We start from the raw sequence: 16,266 nt of genomic DNA on the forward strand, positions 1-16,266 counted from the left end.
ATCTAGACTTAATTAAACGATATGATATCTTTTTTGTATTTTTGGTTATTATCAGTTAACCCTTTAATTCCGCGTGATTGGTCAACCAAGGTCTGCCTTCCTACTTCTACTAAATTTACGTGATAATAATAATAATAATAATAATAAAATGGTAAATTATTATTACCAGACGGATGTTCGCGTGATGTGATGTGATGGGAAACAAAAATCCTAGTAATCATGTAACAATTCGGATGTTCAAGGTTCGTTTGAAACCTTGAAAACTTTTAGCAAATCACCACTATTTATTAGCTGGTTTTTGAATGTTCAAACTATAGCAAGCAGTTCGGTTTACGGTTTATACCAAAAATAGGTCATATAAAACCGGACTGGACTGTAAACTTATTATTGAAGCTCATTGCGTGAAACCAAACCATTGGTAAACGATTCAGTTTAAATTTTCGACGGTTCAATTTTGGTTTTCGATGACAAAAAATCAAACCAACGGTTTAACTTAGAAGCCGTTAAATCCGAATTGTGAACACTCATACGTAACATGTTAATTTTTTTAATTGAAAAAAACTATAGCAATACCGTACCCAAATTAAAGACAACAAAATGCTCACTTTTATGGTGTAATTTAAAAAAATATATTAGCATATGAAAAGGTTGTGGCCGTTGAAAAATCGTTGATGAGAAATTGGTTACAATTAAAATCAAAAGGAATACATGAGTAAAATAAATGTTCAGAGTTGTAACATTTTTTTAAACTTAAAATAGTTGAGTAAGTTGAGGAGGAAATGTTGTAACTATTTCTGTTTATATTTTATAATGGACAAGTTTGTCCTTATCCTACATGTTATAAAAGGTGTATGTTATGCTTTATAAGTTGTAAATTACTTAAAAAAATATGTGTCTTAATTTACACATATCTCATGTATTATATATATAGTATAAATATCTAAACACAAACTTACCCTAAAAAGTTAAGTGGAATGGTTGTCATTGTGAATGTTTGTGGTTATTGTGGTCTCAAGTTTGAAACCTAACTAAGGGAGGTGTGATTTTTTTTTTCTTGTATGGTGTTTCTGGGTGAAAAAGCAGTGGCGAAGCTTAGACGAAGATGTCAGGGGGGGGGACTCAAAATGTATTGAAAAATTCACAAATGAGGGGGGCCGAGCTAAAATTTGCGATCGAAGACGGCTAAATTTACACTACGTATAAAAAATTTCGGGCAAAAACGGGTAAATTTACACTACCGCGCAAAAAAACAGGGGGCCGGGGCCACCCCGGACCCTAAGTATGCTTCGCCCATGAGAAAAAGGTCTGGAACGTCAAAATCAATATGCACGATTGATATCCGGTCTTAAAATGACTCGCTAGATATTGGTATTAGGGTAGTTTCTAACATTGTTTAAAAAATAAAAGACTTTCATTATTAGTACTTAATTAATAGTTTGACTTATCTAGTAAGTTTGGATTAATTTGAAAGTTTTATTTAGTTGTTTTAATGTTTATCCAAGTAGGAGTTTGAGTTCGAGTAAGTTAAGATTTAGTTTAGTTTGAGTAGGATTAGTATGGTTTACTTTATTACAAATAGATGAATTACAAGTCATTGTAAATTCATTCTTCGTATTCTTGAGTTTGATTTCCAACAACACGTACTTCCTAACCGAGCCAACCCAAACCAAGTCGAAACCAACCTAAACAGGCGAAAAATTTTATGTACACTTGTATGAAATTTGAGCATCTAAAAAACAGTCACTCCATAGGAATAAAATCCTAAATTCGTCACTAGCTGGTATGTACTTATTGTGTCGCTATGTTGTATTCTGTTTTGTTTATGGTTCTATTTGTCTAGCTTCTTGTAGGTGTTTTCTTGCCTCTTTTGAGTTGTTTAACATCGCTCTTAACAAGAACTTGCAGCCAAATTCCACGCCATATGTTTCATACCAACCGGTAACGTTGGACAACTTTGATATTCGATAAGAATGACTTAATTTTGATATTTGATCTATGTTTCATAGTTTTATCTTCTTTGTGTTAGTGTAACTAAAATGTTACCGCTTTAAGTGTATATAAAACGTATAATGACTCGTTTATAAAAAAAATACTATATTTGAAAAATCTACATTTTAAAACCCTCCCGAGACAAGAACCGTGATCAATCTTTCAAGTGCTTTACCTAAAAGTATACACACACAACATTAGCATAAAACTAAGTGAGATAACACACATAATATGTTCAGAAAACTCAAAACTTGAAATTAGCTAGCAATAAAATCACGATCGGCGTATAAAGATGCCGGCTGGGTCAAGATTATAAGTCACAAAACATATCATAGGTGTTTGGAAGGTTGATTTAATCCAAACATAACCAAACGTTCTCATCGAGAAGTTAATCTAGTTAAGAGTATTACAATTTACAAAATTATACATGTTAGCTTAAACGTCTTGCAACTGACCTGGCGAAGTCTATACCATCCGCTAACGTTGGTGTTTTGCACTTATACATGAAACTACGAACATTTTTTTAACAAACTCACACACCTCCAAACCTACTTATAAATTTACACCATTTGCCCATGAGACTTGAAATTATGACCATTTGATAATATAAACAAGTACCTACTCCTAAATCTACCAAATACACAATTATCCTGTGATAAACATTTTTCTAAAGAATTTCTATGAACTGTTAAAGAGACTAAACTAATAACATAAAATATTATGAACATGCATATTAAACAGAACTTAACTAATTAGATAAGAGTAATTTATAAACCAGAAAATGAAAACTAAAACTGCAACTTAATTGGAATCAGAGTTCACAGCAGTTGTTACACACCCTGCAAATCTATATTTAAATTACGAATGTTGACCACCAACACTTGTCAACAAATCAAAATTTTCACTTCATCATGCAGCAGCCTCGCCTATCAATCATCCATGAACCTTCAATACTAAAAACATGTTTTATATTTTAAAACATTGTAAGAGATTGTTACCTTTAACGTTCGAGTCAAACCCACAATTTGTGAGATTCTTTGCAATTTCTTGTCCAATTACTTTCTGCCAGTTGGGTGTAGCCTTAACTTCAGATACAGGCCACACAATTGCTGTTTCTGTTGTATGATCCACAGTTGCAGATGACACTTGTGACTGTCCATGTGTACAATATCGGTATCTTTAGTGACTAAGTTTATTTAAAGTTATTAATATATAGTGACAAATAAATTAAGTTTAAAACTATGTACTTGACTCTCCAATATTCTTTTTACACTTGATGCACATCCTCCACACATCATCCCCTGAAACAACATTAGAAGATGAGTTTCATGATATACCAATATATAAATGAAATTTAAGATTTGTTATGTATTGCTGCAAATTTTTGTACACAAGGTGATGTGTTGGGCCATAAACAAATTACATGTAAATTGGTCAGAAGACTCAGAACATAAACATAAACCCGATAGGCTTTTTTGGCCCAATTCTTAACTCAACCAAATTCAATAAGAAAATGTCAAACAGAACATCAATTTTGTATTTAGAACAATAGAAGTTAAAAATCTTTAACCGGACGCCTCTTTGATGGAGGCTTGATGATCATGAATTCTGCGTTCATTCGGTTCATCTCTCTGCTCATTGATTGTTGCAAGATGTCACTCGCCGTTTCCTAAATAGTCAATTTTGGATTCTTCGACAATCAACAATTAAGTTTTTACTTTCTTTTTTCTTCGTTGATGAACGATTTTGCGTAATGATCAAACTTACGTAATGCATTATCTGTCCCAACAGTCAAAACTGATCAAAATTGTTCATCGTCAAAGAATTAATGATAACTGATCAACAAATAAGGAAAAGGTATAAACTTAACGTTGATTGCTTTGAACACAAAATTGTCGATTGAAGAAGTGTTATGAGTGACATCATGCAGGAATCGATGAACCAGCATGAGCGTGAAATTAGTAAATCGTCGAAGAAAAAGGCGCCATGTAAAAAATTTTCAACTTCGATTGTTTTAAACACAAAATTGACTATTCCTTTTTACCTTTTCTTGATGGATTTGGTTTGAGTTGAAAATTGGGCAAAAAATGGCTGTGGGGAATAGGAATTGACTCATTCTATATTTAGTTTTGTAATATCCTAGCACAAAACCTTGTGTACGAGAAGCACTGAATATCAACCCAAAATTATTGACAAAACTACCCATGTTAACCCAGTTTGAAAACCTTGTGTACAAATTGGGCGTAGTTTTATTCAATATTAAACCCAGCAATCCAACATGTTCATCCACACTCCATGATGTTGGGTACTTGGGTTTTGAGTTTTCTCATCAAAACGCATCAGAGATTTAGTAAATTGAAAACCATCTATAATTTAGAAATATGATGAATTTGCTGAGGTGAAGCAGCAGTATCGATTTTCACTGAAATAAATTTCTGATATTGACACCATGAAGAGCTGTAAACTAAAGACCTTATACAACTGATGGGATGAAACACTGCTTATTATATTTCCATTAGTTGTTTGTATCATTTTTTGGTATATATTATTATTCTCATTTTTTCATTATAGGTAGTAGCCTTCATCATTTGGGGTTTTGCTAGATGTAATATTCTTCATGGATTCTTGAGATTGTAATACCCCATGGATTGATCATCCATGGAGTTGATCATTAATGTGAAATGACTAATGATTTCTTGCATCTTCTTGTCTATCATTCACATTTATCACATTCTCAGATCTATCACTATTTCTTCATAATCATTACCATTAAATGGAATTGGAATCCTGATAGGAATTGGATTTAATGAAATGCTATTCGAAATCGGTAACTTGTTTGGTAGTTAGATTCCGTCTCGGGCTTACGCCTCATTAGGCGAAGGATAAACGCCTCGATTCCATTCTTTTAAACTTTGATGTTGCCAATTTATTTATTTGTTTAATTTTTCTTTTCTTTTATACTCTTTAATTAAATAACTCACACATTTAACAAACCAATTTACCAAACACGTTATATTTTTTGACTTTATCTTCCGTTTGGTACCTGCCATAACAAGCGAGTTTGGTATTGTGAGTTTGGATGTTACATTTACAAAAAAATAACAACGGGACGAAAATGTTTTGATACCTTTTTGCTTATACTACGACTATATTTTTGGGTTTTCTCTTCCGATTTCTATATTATTCAGGTAAAATTTAAAGCAAATGTGTTTTGACAAAATTTCATTTTCTATGCATTGCGCGGGTTGAACCGCACTGCCTCTAGCTTTCTCAGCTGCTCGAGTAACATAAACCCACAGCAACCAAATTTCCTAGTTATTACTATTTAATAACAATACAGCAGTCACGCTCACAGTAGAGAAACAAACCCTAACATTACTGGTTCAACTAACTAAGAGGAGCTAGAGGAGATGATTCTGCAATTGGATTCGCATAAAATCTATGGGTGATGAAACAATCATAATCCGTAGGTTTGTAAATGACTTACTCAAACATCAAGAAGTATGACATCCGAAGGTGAAACAGAAGCATCGTCCACTGAGGATGAAAACGCAGCAACAGAACTCCTCCGGTGATTAGAGTATGATGTCAGAAACACGGCCTTGGTGGTTGTGTATAAATATCCATTAATTATTTAATTCTCAATATGCAATCATTAGTAGAATCTATTTTTATTAGAACTGTCGAACGACAGTTGTACTAGCACCAGAACAAGCAGTAAGAAACATCTCTTGATTTCTAGAAATCAAAGGGTGTGTATTTGCCATAAATTTCGGTGTATGATCAGGGGCGTGTTTGACTAAGATGTCATATTAGTTGTTATACTTAAGATAAAAAAAAACCTAAACAAATATCTCAATTATTTAACTCAACTAAAGAAAAAGGTAAGTTGTTTTAAACACATTCGATGTAGTTTATTTGATTTTAACTATGGGTGTCAAGGGAGGGCCACCTCAACCCTTTTACACTCTCGGTTAGTTAAAGGGGGCAATGTCATCTTCATCAAATAGTGGGTGAGGTCACTCCATAATAATCAATCAAACTTTTTTTTTTTTTAATTTTAGTTAACCAACAACGTACTAGTTAAAAAGTCATTGTATACTTGACAATGATTTGATTTTTTAATTTACTAGTTTTTCCATAACACATGTTGTATCAAATAAACTTTTAAGTTGAAGTGTTTAATTAATTAATCAGTTTGTGTTATTAGTGTATAAAGTAAAAGGCAGAGTAAAGGAAAAGGGATGTTCGGATAAGTCAACCCTTTTCTCCAACAAAATATTTCTTTGCAACTGTAAAGGAAAAGGAAAGCCCCAAAGGAACTTTATTCAGTATTGATCCTTAGGTTTATGTTTACTCTTTGATTACAAGGCCACCTTTTTAACTTGAAATTACTTATTTTCTTTTAGCTTTTCAAATTAATAAACTAATAATACAAATTTGTAACAAAAAAAAATAAAAAAAAAACTCACAAAAATATACGCTAAATTGATTGTGTTAATTATCTCAAAAAGAAAAAGGAAAAAAAAAAGGTTTGTGAGGGTAAATGGTACCATTCGTGAGTTAGATATGGTTAAGCATACATACAAACAATTTAAGCACCAAATTCCAAATGACTTGTTATTCATTTGTTACACTTTTTCCACCCACCTTTAGTCATATATACAATAAAAACCATATAGTTATTATATACTTTTTTTTTAATTTCATCTTGAACCAACACGAAGATTACACGTGTCATGCCGGTAAAACTTTCTTTTTCTTTTCATTTTTCTCCAATTTCTTAAAAGGTACGATGCTTAAAAAATTCCAAACTTAACGTTAAGACATGCTAAATTATCATGACGTTTGGATATGAATTTTTTTCAAGATCTAGGTGGGAATAATAATATACAATAATTCGATGTTTCAAGTAACAATTTTCGAATAGCTATGAAACGACAAAGTACTACGCATTGAATTAAGGACCAAAAAATACATACACTACGAGAATGGTGTATGCAATATTTACGCTACAAGTAAAATACCATAAAATCCGTACCTTATAAGCAAAGTAGCAATAACCATAATAAACCCTTGAGCTTGAATTACATGTCGAGATTTCCTACAATTTCCATATAAAAGATTTTAAATTTCATTACAACCGGTTCAATTATATATACATTCACTCTTAGTTTTGATGAATTTAATCTTTAAAGTTCCCTATGGAATTTTCCAAGTGAAGACTTGGTCATCAAGATATTAACAGTTCATTAAATTTCTCGTGTAACATGCAAGGGCTATTTGGTAATCTCTTAATGATCATTAAGATGCTATCTCCTAAAGATTCATAGTCTCATAAAGGTTCATAACTATAAGAGCGACTCCATCATTGCGATGGAAAGTATGAGGTTGCACCCACTTTCTTTCTTCTAATGTGTTTGAAACATTTGTAAGCTATGGAAGCATCGATCAACGATGAATCGAACAGATGAAATGGATTGTGAGGAAAGCTTACATCTCTCCACACGGTTTAGATTCATTAGGCGGAACACATTTGAGTTTTCATCGGCTATGGTGGTGTCGTACGACAATGACAAGGCTGCTTCGTTTATATATATATATATATATGTTGCTACAACAAAGATAAGACCAATGATAATGAATGGACTGGTTAGGCTAACAGGCTTCAAGGGTTCAGGTTAACCAAACGCAGGTCGTGGTGTCCCTCTACGTTTGCAAAACGTAGAAGGAGGTTCACTAGTTTGTTGTTAGTTGTTATAGTTCACCGGAGATCCAAGACCGTGATGTTTGGAATCGGTTTTGGATGAAGTTCTTGGTGAAGCTATGATATTTGTGAAGTAAGAAAGAAATAAGCAAGGAGCATATTTCTCAAGGGAGAAGAGAAGATCAGGGAGAGTATGTTATCTGCCCAGATCTTGTTGTGTTATTGTTTATGGCTAAGTCATCATTTTATAGGAGGATAGACCAAGCCTTTTATCTAGTGTACAAACTAATTCCCCTCCAGTTTGCTTAGAGAGTTGACCTTTGTGGGCGGAAAGCTTTGGACCGTTGGTCCATGATTATAATATTAATACTTTATTTGAGCATGTCCCTTGCTCAGAGGGAACAGTGATGTGAATAGTGAGTTGACATCTTACTGTAGCACGTGGGTACTTGTTTACATAAGTTTGAGCGGAAAACGAAGCTTTTAACCTTTTAACCCTTTTAGCATTAATCTGTGGAAGCCATTTTACTAATTCCTTGGGCTACCCCTGTCATCAGCCCCCCAAGTCAGAGGAATTTGAGAGGTGAGCTCAAGGGCTTCTGACTTTTGCACACATTTTGTTTATTGCTTCAAGGCTTCAGGGCTTGTAGGCTTCGAGGCTTTGTTCAGTTTTGGTTATTTTTTAAAATTTTGACAAGACAGTTGATGTGATGGTAACTGCAGGTTGCGTTTTCCAATAACTGCTCGTTAATAATGAATATAACTGTTCCTTCTCTTTCATTTTTCTTTTAAAGTTCCACAATATTCAAGTTTCTTTCAATCCTTTATCAGGTTAGTTCCGATCCTTCATCTTTCCTTCAAAATTATGGTTGCTAAGAAAGATCTTTCGGTCAGTTTTTCCCGATTGACCCAAGAAGAGGTCGAATCGTTTTGCGTAGAATGGGGTATAGGTTTAAGGTTTAAACCCATTGCTCCCCCGGTCGATTCGTTGATCGATCGTTGTCCGGCGGGCTTCATTGCCCTTTACTGCCGTCACTTTGAGTTTTCGAATCTCCGGCATCCGTTTTCAATCTTTGTTTTGAATGTATTGGAATATAATCGTGTGTCATTCGGTCAGATCATCCCTTAGGGCTTGCTAGAGTTTTACATTTTGAGGTTTTATGTAGAGCCCTAGGTTATGACCCGTCATTGTTGAGTTTTCGCCGTTTCTTTCGCTTAGAAAAAAACGGCGATTGGTACACTTTCAAACATATTCAGGTTGACACATGTTTGGTTTCTTCGACGGTTACAACCCTTGGTTCTTGGAAGGACCGTTTTTTCTTTGTTTCCGATTCCATCCTTCCATTTAAACCCGTTTGGAGACAACACGAGGCTGTTCTGAACGAACCGGAGCTAGCCAAATCGGAGTTGAATGAAGCTTTTTTGAAATCAATTAGAAAATGTCCATCGCGTCTTCGTCCTCTTCCCGAATATCTTCTTGTGTTATTAGGAATAAGCAAATTGTGGGATGAGCCTAATCGGGATCCCGTGCTTATGAGGGATAATAAGGGTATGCATTTGTTTGTCCCGTATTTGCTTTATTTTGTTGATATGTTTGCTAATAAGTTTCCTTTGCGTTTTGTAGTTATGTCGGCTTTGGATTTCTTGAAAAGTGATGACACCTCCGATGTTGGGTTTACGGACGCTGCGGCTGTTGTTGGGGAGGATTCTATGGTTCGAGGGAAAGAGGGTCAGTTTGAAGATGCTGGGTATGTAGGAGTTCCGAATGTTAAAGGGTTCACCAAGGCTGCTGGTCCTAAGGCTTCCACTCGTCGTTCTACACGGAGTTTGTTGAAGTCTTCTGGCCAATCGTCCTTTCATGAACCGGTTGAGGTTAGTGACGATGTTCTGGTTGCCGAAGATCAGGGTCCAAGTGTGGAGGTGGAAAAAGAGCAGGGTTTGGTTGTTTCCAAGAAAAAGAAATCGACTGGAAAGAAGGTTGTGATGCCGATGGTTCAAGGGTTGGATGGGGATGCAGTTTATGTGCCAGAGTGGAATGTGAAGGTTGGTGATAGCTTCAAAGATCCGGAAGTTTGTGCTGATGTGTTAGCCAATTTTGCTCCTCCTGGTGTTCGTGAAACCATTTCTGGTATGAAAGGTAATTCCATGTTGTCAAGGTTGATCTTGAGTTCTTGCAACCTTTCTGCCCTTTTGGCAGAGGGTGTGACTCATTTTAGAAAGGGAATGCAAGAGTATGAGGATTTTTCCAAGAAGAAGGAGGAGGGAATGAAAGCTTCCATGATGGAGATGAAGACATAGATTGATAGCTTTTCGAAGAAAGAGGAGGGTTATGTTAAGAAGATTGATGAGTTGTCCCGTGGCCATTAGATTGAGGTAGCAGGGTTGAAGAAAGCTATGGAAGCTGACAGGGCTAAGTTGGATGCTGACCGGGAAGCCTTTGAGGTGTAGAGGAAAGCCTTTGAGATGGAGAAAGAAGACTTGAAGGCTTCAGTCACCCAGACCTCTAACGACAACAAGTGGCTAATTGAGCACGGGTTTCATCAGGTTGTGACTTACTTGCTACATTATAATGAATTCAACTCAGTGTTGGGCAACGTGCTGGCCCATGGTAAGCATTTGGGCTTTGTTGCTGGCTTCAGTCATCACGAGTCCGGCCAACCTATGGAGAAGTCGTCCCTGTTCAACCGTGAAGCTTACAAGCTCTTCTTAGATTCAGTTCGTGCAATGGAAAGGCTCACTTACCCTTATGTGGCTGAAGTTTCGTCATGCTTTGGTAAGCCTCTTTCTGTGTTGCAGGGTTTGAAATCAGCCGGCCTTGATGAGAAAGTTGTTAAAGAGGTGCTCGAGTCCTTGTCGAAGAAACGCTCCCGTTCTGGTGATATGAAGAAACTTTGTCTAGGGGTAGTGACGGATCTCATGTGGCAAGCCTCGAAGGCTCGGCTGTCGCTGATGTTGTTCCGGAAGTGAAGAAATTTAAGAAAGCCAAGGGTGGTAAGGCTAGTACTTCAAAGCCTGTTTCTGATGTTTAAAAAACTTGATTCGTAGCTTTCTTAGCACCTTTAAACAATGTTGTGTACTTCGAACAATGTAGGTTTGGCATGAAACTCTTAAAGTTTCTGCCTTATGGTTGTGTTTGACCTTTTTGGCCCTTTGAACATTTTCATGGGAATCCTTGTGATTTCCTTGTTTAGCCTTAATTGGCTTATTATGAATGTTGTTAGTTATGGCCTTGGAATGGCTTTGCTTATGAACTGTGATGTTCTATGTATTTGTGTTTTGGTTGCTTGTCTTGTTAGTTTGATGCGATTTTAGATAACTTTTCTTAAGAAGTTTTAGTGCTGCAGTCACTTTAGCTTCAAGGCTTTATTAGGTAAAAAGCACATGTTGGATATCCTTTGTATCACTACTTAGTGTATGTTTGTTTCGTAAACTTTTTCAAAGCTTAAGGAACGAGTTGGTGTAGACTGTTCAGACCTGTCTATGAGACAAGTTTTAGTTGAGAAATTTTCTAAATCTCATGGAGTTGGATTGATATAGGAACTCACCCCTTATATAGGTCCATTTAACCCTTGAACCTATTGAGCGATGTGGCCTGGGAGCTCATCCCCTTACATGGCCATTGCCATGGAGTTTCTTGCTAGGTTTTCAACCTGATTATAGGATAGTAAAGACAAGTTATGACAAAAAGTTTATCATTCATACAAGAGGTTGTTGTTCGCAAAAAAGAGAATTATACATCTCTTGAAATACATTTTTAGATTTTGACTAGGCGTGGAACCTTTTAAGGGTTTTGCCGTTCCAGTGTCTTGGAAGCGTTTTGCCTTCTGTGTCGGCCAGCTTGTAGGATCCACCCTTGTAAGCTTCGAGGATTGTGTATGGTCCTTCCCATTTTGGGCCAAGTTTTCCTTGATTTTCTTTCTTGCTGGCCTCGTTGTTTCGGAGTACAAGGTCTCCAGGCTTGAAACGTTCATGTTTCACTCTTCATTGTAATAAGCTTCCATCTTTTGCTTGTACTTGGCCTCTTGTATTGCGGCTTGATCACGAATTTCTTTGAGGATTTGCAAATTCAACATGGTCTCATTGTTGTTTGATTCGAGGTCCATGTTGAGTGTTCTTTAAGTCACAACTCCGACTTCGGCTGGGATTACAGTTTCCGATCCGAACACTAGGCTGTAAGGCGTTCGTTTGTGGCTTGTCTTCTCGGTTGTTCTTATCGCCCATAGAATGTTTGTGAGTTCTTCAAGCCAATTGTTGTTGCGCCTTCCCAACCTTGTTTTGATTCCTTCCACGATGGTTCTGTTTGTTCTTTCAACTTGGCCGTTGGATTGTGGGTATGCGACTAAGCTGAACACTTGAGTGATTCTGAAATCTTTGCACCATGTGCTAAAAGGCTTCTCAGCAAACTGTTTCCCATTATCCGTGACCAACACACCTGGAAACCCGTAGCGGTAGATGATGCTTTCCCACACAAAGTCAATGACTTGTTTGCTTGTTATTTTTGCAAGTGGTTTGACTTCAGGCCACTTGGTAAAGTAGTCGAAGGCTACTAGCAAAAATTTTACCCCACCTTTGGCCGGTGGGAATGGACCAACGATGTCCATTCCCCATTTGTGAAATGGCCAAGCCGAGGAGATGGGGATTAGATCGTGCTTGGGGATTTTTGGGACGGGTGCATGAATTTGACAAGATTCACACTTCTTGAGTTGTTCGGTTGCATCTCAGTGCATTGTGGTCCAGAAGTATCCTAGGTTCATCAATTTTGCAACTACCGTTCTTGGCCAAAAATGAGCTCCACATATCCCCTCGTGAACCTCTTTGATCAGATATTGACTTTGTTCAGGGCCCACACATCTCAACAGTGGTGCAAGGTAGGCCTTTTTATAAAGGGTTTCTTCTTGCAACACATATTGTCTGGACTTTATTCGAACCCTTTCAGCCTCCGTCTGGTCCAGAGGTAACTCACCATCTTTGAGTAACTTTTCTATGGGAGTCATCCAATTGGGACCTTCTTCAGTGATTACATCTTGAACCTCCAATTCCGAAATTGAAGGAGTTTTCAACACTTCCACCAATACTTTCTTGGTGAGATGTGCAAATGTGAGGGATTCTAGTTTGCTCAGGGCGTCGGCTCTTTTGTTTTGTGATCTTGGGACTTGTTTGATGGTGCACTCTTGAAACGTGGTCATCAACCCTTTTGCCTTTTCACGGTACTTCTTCATGTTGGGCTCTTTGGCTATATAGCTGTCATTGACTTGACTTGAATCAAGCAACAAATCTGTGAATAGCTTTTGGATTTTCATCTCTTTGGCAATCTTCAGACCAGCGATCAATGCTTCGTATTCAGCTTCGTTGTTGGTGGTCTAAAATTCAAGTTGAAGAGCATATGTAAATTCTAACCCTTCGGGGTTGATTAAAATGAGCCCAGCTCCTGACCCTTCGATGCTGGAAAGCTCCATCGGTAAAAAGCTTCCAGGCTTCAGGGTCAGAAGGTTCAGTGGCAGTTGTATGTATTTCAGGAATGACTTGCTTTGGAATTTCTACAATGAAGCCCGCCAAGACTTGGGCTTTGATAGCTTTTCTTGGGACATAGGTGATGTTATGTTCACCTAGTTCTGTAGCCCATTTGGCCAATCGGCCTGAATTTTCTGGTTTTTCAAGCACACTTTTGATGGGTTGGTCAGTGACCACTTGTATAGGGTGTGCATGAAAGTACCTTCGAAGCCTTCTAGCCGTTTGAATTAAGGCCAGGGCAAGTTTTCCAAAGGAGGATATTTGACCTCTGCCAGTTTTAGTGTTTGACTAAAGAAATAAACGGGTACCTGAACTTTGTCTCGTTCGATGGTTATAACCGCGCTTAATGCTTCTTCAGCGACTGAGAGATAGACAGAGATCAGATCTCCCGTTTCAGGGGCTGCAATAACTGGAAGTGAAGCTAAATGTTGCTTCATTTGGCTGAAGGCTTCTTCTGCTTCTTCCGTCCACCTGAAATCTTTCTTATTGGTGCAACCCATTAGTGTTTTGAAAAAGGGTAGGGATTTCTCAGCAAGCTTGGAGGTAAAACGTTTCAAGGCTGCAAGCCTTCCATTCAGACTTTCCACTTCTTTTTTGCTTTGTGGGATTTGGTTTCAAGAACAGCCCTGACTTTGTTAGGATTAGCTTTTATGCTTTGTTTCCCCACAAGGTGCCCCAAAAACTTACCTTCTTCGAACCCGAATGAGCATTTTCCAGGGTTAAGCTTCATGTTGATATTTCTTAAGTTTTGGAAGGTTTATTGTATGTATTCAAGAATTTGATGCTCTGTTTTGCTTTTGATTACCAGATCATCAACATAAGCTTCCAGGTTTCTGCTAATTTGGCTAGCAAATGCTTTGTCGATCAAACGTTGGTAGGTTGCACCGGCATTTCGTAGGCCAAAAGGCATCTTTTGATAACAAAAATACCCTTGTCCGTGTGGAATGCAGTTTTTTCCTCATCTTCCAATTTCATGAGAATTTGATGGTAGTAGGCGTCGAGAAAACACTTAAAGGGATGGCCGATTAAAGAGTCAACCTTGAGGTCCATCTCGGGTAAGGGATAACAATCCTTTGGACATGCTTTGTTTAAGTCTCTGAAGTCGATGCACATCCTCCAAGACTTGTCAGGCTTTCGAACCATGACTGGATTAGCCACCCAAGATTGATACTTGACCTCACGTAGGATCTCGGCTTGTACAAGCTTTTCAACCTCTTGACATGCTGCCAAGCTTCTTTCAGGAGCTAGGCTCCGTTTCTTTTGGACAACAGGCTTAACATCGGGAGGTATTTCAGCTCATGTTCTGCAATGCTTCGAGGGATGCCTGTCATGTCTTCCGGGCACCAAGCAAAGACATCGCTATAGTATATCAACAACTTTTCAAGGTGTGAGAGGGTCTATTTGGAAAGGCTTGTGTTTACCCGTACCTTTTGTTCAGGGTACTTGGGGTTTATGATTACGCCTTGTTCCTCGTCTTAATTTTTTGAACTTTCCCCTTCAACCGTGTAAACCTCTTGGGTGGGTTGAAGGGTTGCAATTCCCATGTTGGTGGGAAACTTCACAGCACCTTGACCGACCGAAACAGCCATGTTGAGCACACGTTGTCCTGGCCTTCCTATGATTACATCATAGCTGGAAGGTGTGTTGATAACCACAAAAGTGAGTGGTTTGGTTTTCTTCATCTTGCCTTCACTAAAACAGACATCAAGGGTTAGTTGGCCTAAAGGCTTCAAGGTTATATCGGCGATACCTTTTATAGACGTCCCGGAGGGTTGAAGCCTTGAACGCTCTTCCTTGCTCCGCCGGTAGAAGAACCCTTCATACATGATCTCTGTGGCCGCCCCTGTGTCGATGTAGGCCTTGCTTGTGTTGAGTTTTCCCACGTCCGCTGCTACTACCAAAGGGTTAGAGAGTAAGTTACCTTGAGGTGGTGGGAAGCAGACGCATTGAAGCTCCCAAGCTTCCAAGCATTGTCGCTTATGGGGAACACCTTGGTCTATATTCATCATATTCACTTCTTTGCTTTTTCTTTCATTCATCTTGTCATTGACCCCTTTTACCAAATGAGCCAATTCTCCAGACTTGACAGTTTCCTCAATTCTTCTCTTGAGTTGAAAGCAATCGTTTGTGTGGTGACCTTTTTCTTCATGGAACTCACAAAACTGGGTGGAGCTTTCATTCTTTTTGCTTTTGGGAAAGGGTCGAGGAGGTCGGAAGTTGTGCTTCACTTCTTCGGTGGCAAGGATCTCCTGAGGAGTTTTGGTTAAGGCTGTGAAGTTCACAGTCTTTTCCCTGTTTGGAGGGTTCCGACCTTCAGGCCTTCGTTGATCTGATCTCCTTAGATATTTGTCATAGGGATTGTAGTTCCCTTTCTTTCGGTTGGGCTGTTGCCTCGCCAACTAGGAGCTCTTTTTCTTTGTTCTTTGAATCAACGGCCTCTTCGCCTCGGATATGAGCTTCAGCTTGTTCGAGAGCTTCTTCAAGGGTTTTAGGCAGGCACTTGTTAAAGTCCCTTGTGAGGTGTTTGGAGGTGATGGCGTTCATGAAGCCTGCCACCCTCATTTTTTCATCAGCCCCCACATATGTCAATCCTTCTTTTTTGTAACTTTTGATGAAATATCGCAGGCTTTCGTCATCCTTTTGTTTTATCTGAATAATGACCGTGGCATCCTTGACGTACCTTATTTTTTGTGAAAAGTTGGCCAAGAATCCTTTGATCAGGTCATCGAAGCTTCGAACGCTTTGGGCAGGAAGGTCATTGAACCATATCCTGGCTGATCCGACTAGTGTTTGCATGAACATCAAACAACACTCAGCGTGGGACCATTTTTCAATTCTGGCCGCCCCAGTGAAGACCTGGAGGTGGTATTCAGGGTCTTCAGTCCCATCATACGTTTTTATATGGGGTGGCATCTTGATTTTTGTTTGAAAGTTATAATCGGCGATTTGTTGGGAGAGATAAGATAGGTTACTGGGCTTGTAAGGTTTTACCAGATCTTCGTCTAGCCTTACAGCAGGATTATGACTTGTGGTTCCTTGGTGAGTACCCAATGCTTGGT

General features: G+C 38.1%; 1 long non-coding RNA gene across 1 annotated transcript; it reads right to left on the reverse strand.

The window, feature by feature from the left end:
• Positions 1-2,771: 2,771 nt before the first annotated feature.
• On the reverse strand, positions 2,772-5,603 carry LOC143545591 (uncharacterized). Its single transcript, XR_013137458.1, has 4 exons — positions 5,477-5,603; positions 3,237-3,290; positions 2,988-3,141; positions 2,772-2,915 (listed from the first exon to the last, which is right to left on the reverse strand). It is a non-coding gene; the product is annotated as an uncharacterized LOC143545591 (long non-coding RNA).
• Between the last annotated feature and the right edge of the window lie 10,663 nt (positions 5,604-16,266).

The sequence above is a fragment of the Bidens hawaiensis genome, unplaced genomic scaffold (genome assembly GCF_021521415.1).
Source record: "Bidens hawaiensis isolate Kalapana, Puna unplaced genomic scaffold, B.hawaiensis_p1.1 tig00013985_1, whole genome shotgun sequence".
NCBI classification, from domain to species: Eukaryota; Viridiplantae; Streptophyta; class Magnoliopsida; order Asterales; family Asteraceae; genus Bidens; species Bidens hawaiensis.